General features: G+C 40.1%; 1 pseudogene; it reads left to right on the forward strand.

Moving 5' to 3' along the window:
• The first annotated feature begins 291 nt into the window (after window positions 1-291).
• On the forward strand, window positions 292-9,143 carry LOC122147831 (annotated as a pseudogene).
• Window positions 9,144-9,350: the final 207 nt, after the last annotated feature.

A 9,350-nucleotide genomic window follows, 5' to 3' on the forward strand; every position in this document is an offset into this window, starting at 1 on the left:
GTGGTTGCCATTGTATCCTCTTCAAGCTGCAATAGATAGGTCATTGTGTTAGCATGCAGTACATGTGTAGCTGCTGAATTTAGCCGAATTGTTCAATTCATCGGAGGAGATGACAAGGAATGTTCTAGGTAATACCACATTTCGCCTGAACAGACACAGACACACACCACGCAGTTCTCTTTTGTACTAGAGGCTTGTCCCGTCATCAGTCATTGACAACCCTTTTCTTCTCCTGCTGGTACAACCCCTTGAAGCTTTTGCTATGGTTATGCAAAAAAGCATTTAATTTTTATGTTAGACCTCTTGAACTCTCCAGTAGGCACGTGCAGGGTGGGCCTTACCCGCCTCAGGCTCCCACATCCAACCGTGGGTTACCTCCTCCAGCACCCAGTGTCCGATATTGAGACAGACCTCCCTGATCAAGACGACGATGAGGAGGAGGATGAAGGGATATGATATGTCGCCACCAAGTAGGGGCAGCGAACAGACGCCAGGCTCCAGCCCTGGACAACTTAGACAGCTCTGTTACGGGTAAGTGTACAGTTTTGATTAATATTTGTCACTTTTTTTCTTTGAAAGGACGTTCTGACGTCTTCAAAAAAGATGCATTACAAGTGCTAAACCTTTAAACTATTCAGTTGGGCGTGCAGTTAGATGGCCTGTGCAGACTGCGTTTCTATCAGTGAAGGGTGTTCATTTCATTTGCTCAATTATCTCATCCGTTGTCCTCATAATCTGGTATTTCGATCTCTTTTAAATCATTGGTCAGGACTCAGTTTGAACCCAGCATGGAACAGTAGAGACAAAATCAATATAATTTGTTTATTTAAAAGTTAATTAAAATGCAGTTAATTGGGCAGAGACACCAAACGATGGATGATCTACCCACATATCAAATTACAATTCAACAGCATGTACAGCATTAAGATAAGACAATAAAACAGAGGTACTGATATCTAATCTAAAAGCAGCATATTTCAGTCCAGCGGGCACTTTGAGATTGTACTGCTGATGTTTATATGGAAACTGGTCCTGGTTTATTCACATGTGTACTGCGTGTGTTGGCTCTTTGTTTGCCCTAGCATGGTAAAATACTGTTTTGCTCTGCTTGTCTGCAAATAGCTGCATTGTTTGTCATTATGCTCACGTGTGTGGTGGGTGCATGTTGTTTATTCCCATCTCACCTGAAAATGTGCACACTGAAATCCAGTTTGTTCAGGCATTTGGGGATAAACTCTAATCACTGTTATGAGAAACAGACTAAAAAGACTCAAAGCAAAGTCAGCATGGGGGGTGAGGGGGTGATATGTATGGTGGGAAGATATATCAACTATATATACACACACACACACACTAGGGCTGTCAATATATACACACAATCGCAATTAATCGCATGAGGTTGTCATGAGTTAACTCATGAAAAAATCGCAACTTAATCGTACATTTTTATCCGTTCTAAATGTACCTTGAACTAATACTTTTCAACATGGGCATGAACAAATATGGATGCGAAATATGGAAAGAGAGACCTTGCGCTCACGCGGCAGTACCGGTGAGACAAACCCTATAGATTTGTCGCTAGGCACTTTTTTGAAAAAAACAAAACCAAAAAAAAAGTCACTAAAGGGGTCTGAAAAGTCACTAAATTGGCAACACGGTCAAATCACGTGTTAGGCCACGGGTCAAACAGAAAATGCACATTGCATTAATCACACATTAATACAATTAGTGCCGTTACAATTAATTTGTGTTAACGCACAGCCCTAATATTTACTAAAGTCAGAAAGGTTTTTTTTTATTATAATTAAAAATAGTACTTTGTTTAGCAACAAAAATTCAGCTTTGTTATTCACATGAATAAATTACATTTTAAACATTTTCAAATAGAAAAACAGTTCTTTGAAAGTGTAGGAATATTTCACAATATTACTCTTTTTACTGTATTTTTATATTGTTATTGTTGGTTGTTAGTTTTCTATATATGAAGAAGTAGCAAAATGATTTTACTCAAGCACAGCCCTTCACAGCCCACATTTTCCCATGAAGATTTTGAATAAATCTCACGTTTATGGCTCCATTTCCCCATTGAAGACAGGAGGCACCATTTCCATTTTACAACTTATTGAAAGGGTTTTATGGGCCGTTCTGGTCATAGGGACACGTGAAGGGTATGACATTGCGGGGTTAGAAACTAAAAGTCCTCTGTTCTCCAATTTACCACAGGATCGGCAAAATGGGCCAGTGGTGTTCCTCTAATCAGGCAGAGATGTATTCATTATCATTCTACTTGAATGCATTATCATGGGTTGACAGACAGACAGACAGACAGACAGACAGATAGATACTCCTCTCTGGACTGAGATATCTGGTGAAACACAAAGCAAGTGCTGTTCAGTGATGTCTGTGTCCTCCTGTAACACTCTTGACAGCTTCCTTTCACTTCTTCCACCAGTGTTCTTTGTTTTTGCCCACAGCAGCACCATACTGACAACTACACTAGTGCCAGGTTGCTGCCAGACCCAAAGGCAGAGATTTGGCCTCTCTGAAAAGAATAAAAGAGATTAAACAATTCTTTCTTTTCGGCAGCTTAGTTAAGGTGAAATAAAAATCACTGGAACATATTTTCCTTTATTGTGTTTCATTATTTATTGCATACACAATTTGTGAGTTTGTGAAATAGTGAGGGTGTTTTATGGGATTGTAATGTGAGCAGTGAGCTCACTGTCCTGCTCCACTTTGCTCCCATAAAACCTTGCACCGACTGCAGAGTGTGAGGCCACGTGTCCTGAGGCAGCATCTCCGCCTGCTCGTCAAGGGAAATGATTACGATGCTTAACAATATGCAGATGAGGGCTCGGGGCAGTGTAAATCAGCTTTAGTAGCAGCAGGGTATTCGATGAGTTTTACAGTCCTGCATAACTCCATTTAGCCAAGCTGTGAATATTAACAGTGGATTATCAGAATGGAAAGATGCTTCAATTGTGTCAAGAATAGACGTTACTGAATCCATAAAATTTTTTGTATTAGCCCCATATTTATAGTAGCTACAGTATTCTAGCTTCAAACATTGTTGTTTTCGTGACTGCCAACTCCAAAATAGCAAGAATTTGTGGGAAGTTCTCTTGATGGTGAGCCACGCTGTATAAAAACATTTGGTTTTGCGGATGTGTTCCAGAATTTATTTTGGACGGCGGAATTGTTATTGTTTTGCAGCTGGCAGCATTATTATATGGCAAAGAGTGAAAGCTTGGTATTTTCAGGAATCTGTTTTAGGTGGCTGCTTGTTAGAGAGGATGTAGTCTCTGGAGGAGGCAGGAGGCGCTGAGGCATAGTGCAGGTATTCTGCAGGAGCCATCATCTCTGAGGTGGAGCTCTGTACCCGCCTCTGTCTCTGCCAGCACATCCAATTCATTATATGCAGTCTTGCTTTGCTGAGAGACAGTCTCGAGGGACTCAACTTTTTTTAGCGAAACAAAGCCGTATGCAGTTTCTGTGGAAATTAAAAGAAAGAGACTGCTAGGAAGCGTGTGTGGGTGTGTGAGTGTGTTTGTAGAGTGTGTGTGTGTGTGTGTGTGTGTGTGTGTGTGTGTGTGTGTGTGTGTGTGTGTGTCCGTGCGTGTGTGTGTGTCTGCTTCCAATTCTTCTTTTCCTTTTTAGACAAGAGAAACAAACTAAATGTATGTTTTGGTGCTTTTAAATTCTTTGTTATATTTGCAGGTATTATAATAAGATTTTTTTTTATGTGGTTTTATGCAACAAGCTGTATTTACTTTACACTGTAATATAGTTACACAGATTTTCAATAATAATAATAATGAACTATAAATATAATAACAATTTATATTATTATTTTTATAAAGAACTTTTTTTATTAGTAGTAGTAGTAGTATTTTTTTTATTTAAATGTTATTTATATAAAAACAATACATATTATTTATTTATTTTATAAATAACTGTAGTTTTTAGTAGTAGTAGTAAATATTTTTTAATGCTGCCTTTTTTTTTTGTTTTTTAAATCTTTTGTCTGTTTTTGGGGTGGTTCTGCATATTAAGCTGCGGGGCAGTGTTCGTTATATTTGCACATATTATAATATATATTATAATATAATATTTATATTATACTATAAAACAAATTATTATTATTTATCTATTCTTTTTATAAATAGCTATTTATTTAGTAGTATTTCTAAAAAGCTGCATTGTTTAAGCTATAAGCATTACAATACTACAGTGCTTATTCTTTTGGAGTGTTTTTACTTTTTCTGCATATTAGTCTGGGATAGAAAGTATTTTATCATTGACAAACTGTAACAATATTTGTCATAAATCTGTCACCAAGACCTAATTAGCTTGATATTAAATCTCGAAACATACTTGAAACCATATATATTTCCCAGGCTACATTAACCAGTGTAACCCTCTAACTTTCCTCTCGGGATCATTAAACATAGTTGTGCCATCTCACATCATCTTCCCCGAGGATGTTTGTGCTGGGTTGCCATCAATCAAAAAAATCCATGCCATAAATCTGACAAGTGCCAAAGAAGAGGAACAGTACGTAGCCGTGTGGTTGCTTTGATCATGCTGCGTGTTTCTGTGTGCAATATCAGCTGTTTCACCTCAGGCCACGCACAGGTGCGTGCATTCCTTCCCATCAGAGCAATCAAAAGGAAGTGAGGTCGTGATGTGTAGTCAGGTGGTGGGTGTACATTTATATGGAGGATGAAAGTAGGATATGTTACTGCAGAAGAAGAAGGAAAAAACTTAGCTGGATTAGTGAACCAAAATTAATAAAAAGTTTTAGTTAAATTATGAATGTAATGTAACAGTGATTCATTGACTCAAGCCTTTATTCTGTATGTTTGTTTTGTCTTTATTTCTTTTTGTTTGTTTTTCTTTTTCATTTTGTCTCATATTTTGTTTTGTTTTTGGCTGTTCTGTGTTTTCCATTTTCTACCCTCCTCAGTCAGTTTGTTTTGCTTTGTATTTTTGTTTGATGTGATTTGGTTGTTGTTGTTTGTTTTCCTTTGTTTTATCTTTATTTTTCGTTTTTTTTTTTTTTTTTTTTTTTTTTTTTGTCTGTGTGCTTTGGTTTTTTGCTTCTTTGTTTTGTTTTAGCTGTTAATGTTTTCCATAATCTTCCCTCCTCAATCATTTTGTCTTTTTTATTAGTTTCATAACAATGGCAATACCTAATAATTATAAAGGTGGCTGACTCATCTCTTATCAAACATAACTCACCTGTGCAATAAAACACATCTTTATTTAGATAAGAGAATAATAATTTCCAGCACACACCAAAGCACCATTATATTACTCTGATAAATTTAGTTTGCCGTTTGCCTTTATAAAGGCATCAATAATTTATTAGCATTTAAATATTAATGAAGTAAAATCTCAGAGTGCGTCCTGTTTTTCTGGAATTTAAAACTACCAAACCTGGTCATTCTAACACCCATGCGGCCGCTCCCCTCCAGGCTCCATGGTGAACGGTTGGGGCTCGGCTTCAGAAGATGATGACAGAAATTTCTCCAGCAGAAGATCTAGTGCCGGCAGCTCCTCTGATGGCTCACTCTTCACCCATTGCAGCTTTGCACAAGCCCTAGTGGCGGCCGCAGACAAGGCTGGTTACCGTCTGGACGGCACAAGTTTGAGCAAGAGAGGTCTGTTTGGAGGAAACGGGAATTCAAGTCTGGGAAGTCTGGTGTTTGCTAACTGCAATATGGCTCACTCTTAGCAGAATGATGCGTTCTTATCTGCTTTCTGATTTTACCGTTGTGTGAACTCTTGGTGAAGCAGCACGGTGCTAAATACTAACAGCTTTATTGATTTGCCTGGGTGTTGGTGACAGCTATTGCTCTTTCAGTGAAGCGATGCCGTTTACACTGCAAGGGAATTAATTAACAGGAAACAGATCTGGCACTGATGTCTTCGATTTCTTTTATTATGCATTTCAGGTTTGACTTCAAGCCTCTTTCTGACTCCATAATGATCTTACTGATCTTCATAAAACCATTTCCACAATCTTAAACCTTTTCTCCAACAGGCTTTGCAATAGAAATGAAATTTATTGATTGATTCTGCTGCTTCTACTAACAAGCTATCCGCCATCCTCCTGAGCATCCTGCCATGCTTCCCTTTCAAGATTCGTTTATCATCTCTGTGAGTAGCATTTCAATAACATTATGGACTAACCAAAGTTCTCTCTTTGCTCCCTGCAGATAAAGGTCTACCTCATAGACCCCGTCCCGCTAGCCCATTCTCCACAGATGGAAGCACGGTGGGCACACATAGCCTGGGTCACCAGAGGCCAGCAAGGCCCACCCGCAAACACAAAGGCCCTGGCACTGCTCCGCACCGCCGTGATGCCAGCGCTGATGGTATGGTTTAGTCCAGTTTTTACAGAACAGATAATTTCAAAGCCTAGTTTAGTTTAGATCAATTTAATCCATGAAGACAAAACCAAAAATACTGAATATTTCAGTTAATTAATTATGTATGCAATAAAACACAGATTCATTAATTTAGTTTAGACCACTTTTGAAGGGCAAAATCTGATTTACAGTAGATAGCAGATCTCTCTTGCATGTTTTATTGAATAAATGTTAAAGTCAGCATTGGTTAAAGGAGACAGATGGGGTCATAAGCAAATGCATGTAGCAATAGCTAATATCCAAGCCATTATAATAATTTATCAAACAGAAAGAAATCAATATTACCCTTTTGAGGGCATTTATGTAGACACAAAAGACACCTACTGTCAAAATGATGATAAATGTATGATGTACATAAATGGAAATGCCATACCTATTGTTTGAATTCAAATGGTCCTTTCTGCTTCTTTCCTAGATCTGCCTCCACCACCAGCGCCTCCACCCTGCCAGACAGCTCGTGTCCAGGGGGCGTGGAACTTGCCCATCCCTTCTGACCGCAAGGCTTCCTCCTTGGAGAGGCAACCTATGATGGGCCTAGAGGAGGTGAAGAGTTCCTTGGACTGGCAGGCCCGAACCTCACTGGAACGCAACCAACAAGCCCAGGATAGACTGGGATCCATAGATAGAGGAGAAGAGAGCAGAAGAGGACAGAAAAATGGTCCTGTTTCAGGTAGGATGAAGGACGGTTTACCTTAAACTCTGGTGACACATTGAGGTCTTAAAATGAGACATAAGGGAGAAACCACAATAGAATCCGTGTTAGATTTTGAATTCCAAACAGGTGATACTAGTTAGGTAGTAACTTTTATACCAAGGGGGGTATAAAAGGACTGGACACCACTGAGTTGGACCAACACCAAACTAATGCTAAACAGCTTAATTTTAGACTAGGTCTTCATCACCAAGACTTCCTTTGTCAACCAGCTTGTCCAGAAAGATATTTTGGTCAACCAGCTTCCAAAAATTTAATGTTTCACCAACTAGACCAGCAAAAAATTAGGCCAAAACCAAACTTACCCAACTTGAGACTGGACTTGGTCTTTAGCACCAAGATGTCCTTAGTCAACACGCATTTCCAGAAAGACATTTTGGTCAGTCAGCTTCCAGAGTAGACAAACACCAAACTATCTCTAAGTCTTCAGCAGAAATTGCCACTTGGGGTTTTGACTTCCTTTTAAATGACACAAAATATGAAATATTTTTTTATGAAAGATCTGAACCTGATCTTACATGTCCACATGAGTTAAATCAGTCTGGCACAGTAAACACGCTCTTAATTCACCAGACCAGGTCTGTAAAATATTATCTTGCTATCATGGTCATCAGAGACAGATGTTTGACAGCGCCAGCTGTGGACCCTTGGCGTTCATTTACGGTCCCTGCTGTAAGGAGGCCAAGCTGGAGCAAACAGATTGCCTTGCCCTCCCACTCTTAGTGAGCTCTTCCATGGCCAACACCCGGCCTTCTCCAGGAACCAGCAGACAGGTAGGCACACTTGGCTGCACAGATGTACCCTAATCGTTCCAGCTCTCATTTTTCACTGTATACACACACACGCTGCAATGAAGCCGAGCTCCATCTGTGCCTGTCTGATCATTAGGATCCACCATTCTGGGTTTACAGCCCAAACGTAGCATAAAGAACCAGGCCTGGATCTGGCTCGACACAAAGGGGGATATGGGTTGGGCAACTCGTGTTGTTTGGTCTCATATGTCTTCATTTTCATATTAAACTTCGGTGTGGAGATTCGTTTAGCCGTTGGAGCATATTGCCAATGAAAGTGAAAGTGACGTGACATTCAGCCAAGTATGGTGACCCATACTCAGAATTCGTGCTCTGCATTTAACCCATCCGAAGTGCGGATATTGAGAGCATTGAGAGCAGTGAAAACACACACACACACTGTGAACACACCAGTGGGCAGCCATTTTATGCTGAGGCGCCCAGGGAGCAGTTGGGGGTTCGGTGCCTTGCTCAAGGGCACCTAAGTGATGGTATTGAAGGTGGAGAGAGTGCTGTACATGCACTCCCCCCACCCACAATTCCTGCCGGCCCGAGACTCGAACTCACAACCCTTCGATTGGGAGTCCGACTCTCTAACCATTAGGCCACGACTTCCCACTATAGAATAGTGTTTGGTCAAAGCTGGCAAGAGTTGGTCACCTCGGTATTAGTCAGAAAGAAACCAATCATGAACATGTTCCAAACTGGAAAAGTTAAAAAAGATTTATTTGCCACTAAATGTATGGTTTGGATATTTGTATGATTCCAGAAGAGGCCATATTGCCATACAACAAACCATCATTCCCATCTCCTGGGGGCCACAGCTCATCTGGGACGGCCTCTTCTAAAGGGTCAACGGGTCCTCGTAAAGGTGAAGGGACTAGGGGACAGCACCAGCGCTCCACCACAGAGCAGGGCGAAAGCAGCTACACGGGGACCAACATGCAGTACTCTGGAGAGTTATGTAAGTCTGAACAGGTTATTCTGGTACAACTTTACTAAGTTTGGAACCTTGATGTTTTCCGGTCAAGTGATGCTGGTTTACCTTTTCTAGAACAGTATAAAATACTTACTGACTGGCATGTTCTCTTTGTATTGTTTTCAGAGTAAGCCTTTTTGATGGAAACTAAAGGATGCCTTTATCTGTTCTGGAAATGCCTCACCTGCTCGGTGCAATGGACTCGTGAAGCGTCGGAAGGAAGGAGAGAAAAAATATGAAAAGGACAAACTGTAAATGTGACGTAAAGATGGACATGCAACTTACAAGATCCGCAACAGCCCTCACCTTCCTCAAACTATTCATTCACAGAAAAAAGAAAAATGTTGAGGACAAAAAAAGAAAAAATAAGTCTTGAGATCTGAGTCGCCCAGCTTTGGTGAACTTGTAAAAAGGAAATCAAGTTTCCTGTAAAT

The sequence above is a fragment of the Cyprinus carpio genome, chromosome A15, assembly GCF_018340385.1.
Source record: "Cyprinus carpio isolate SPL01 chromosome A15, ASM1834038v1, whole genome shotgun sequence".
In the NCBI taxonomy this organism is placed as follows: Eukaryota; Metazoa; Chordata; class Actinopteri; order Cypriniformes; family Cyprinidae; genus Cyprinus; species Cyprinus carpio.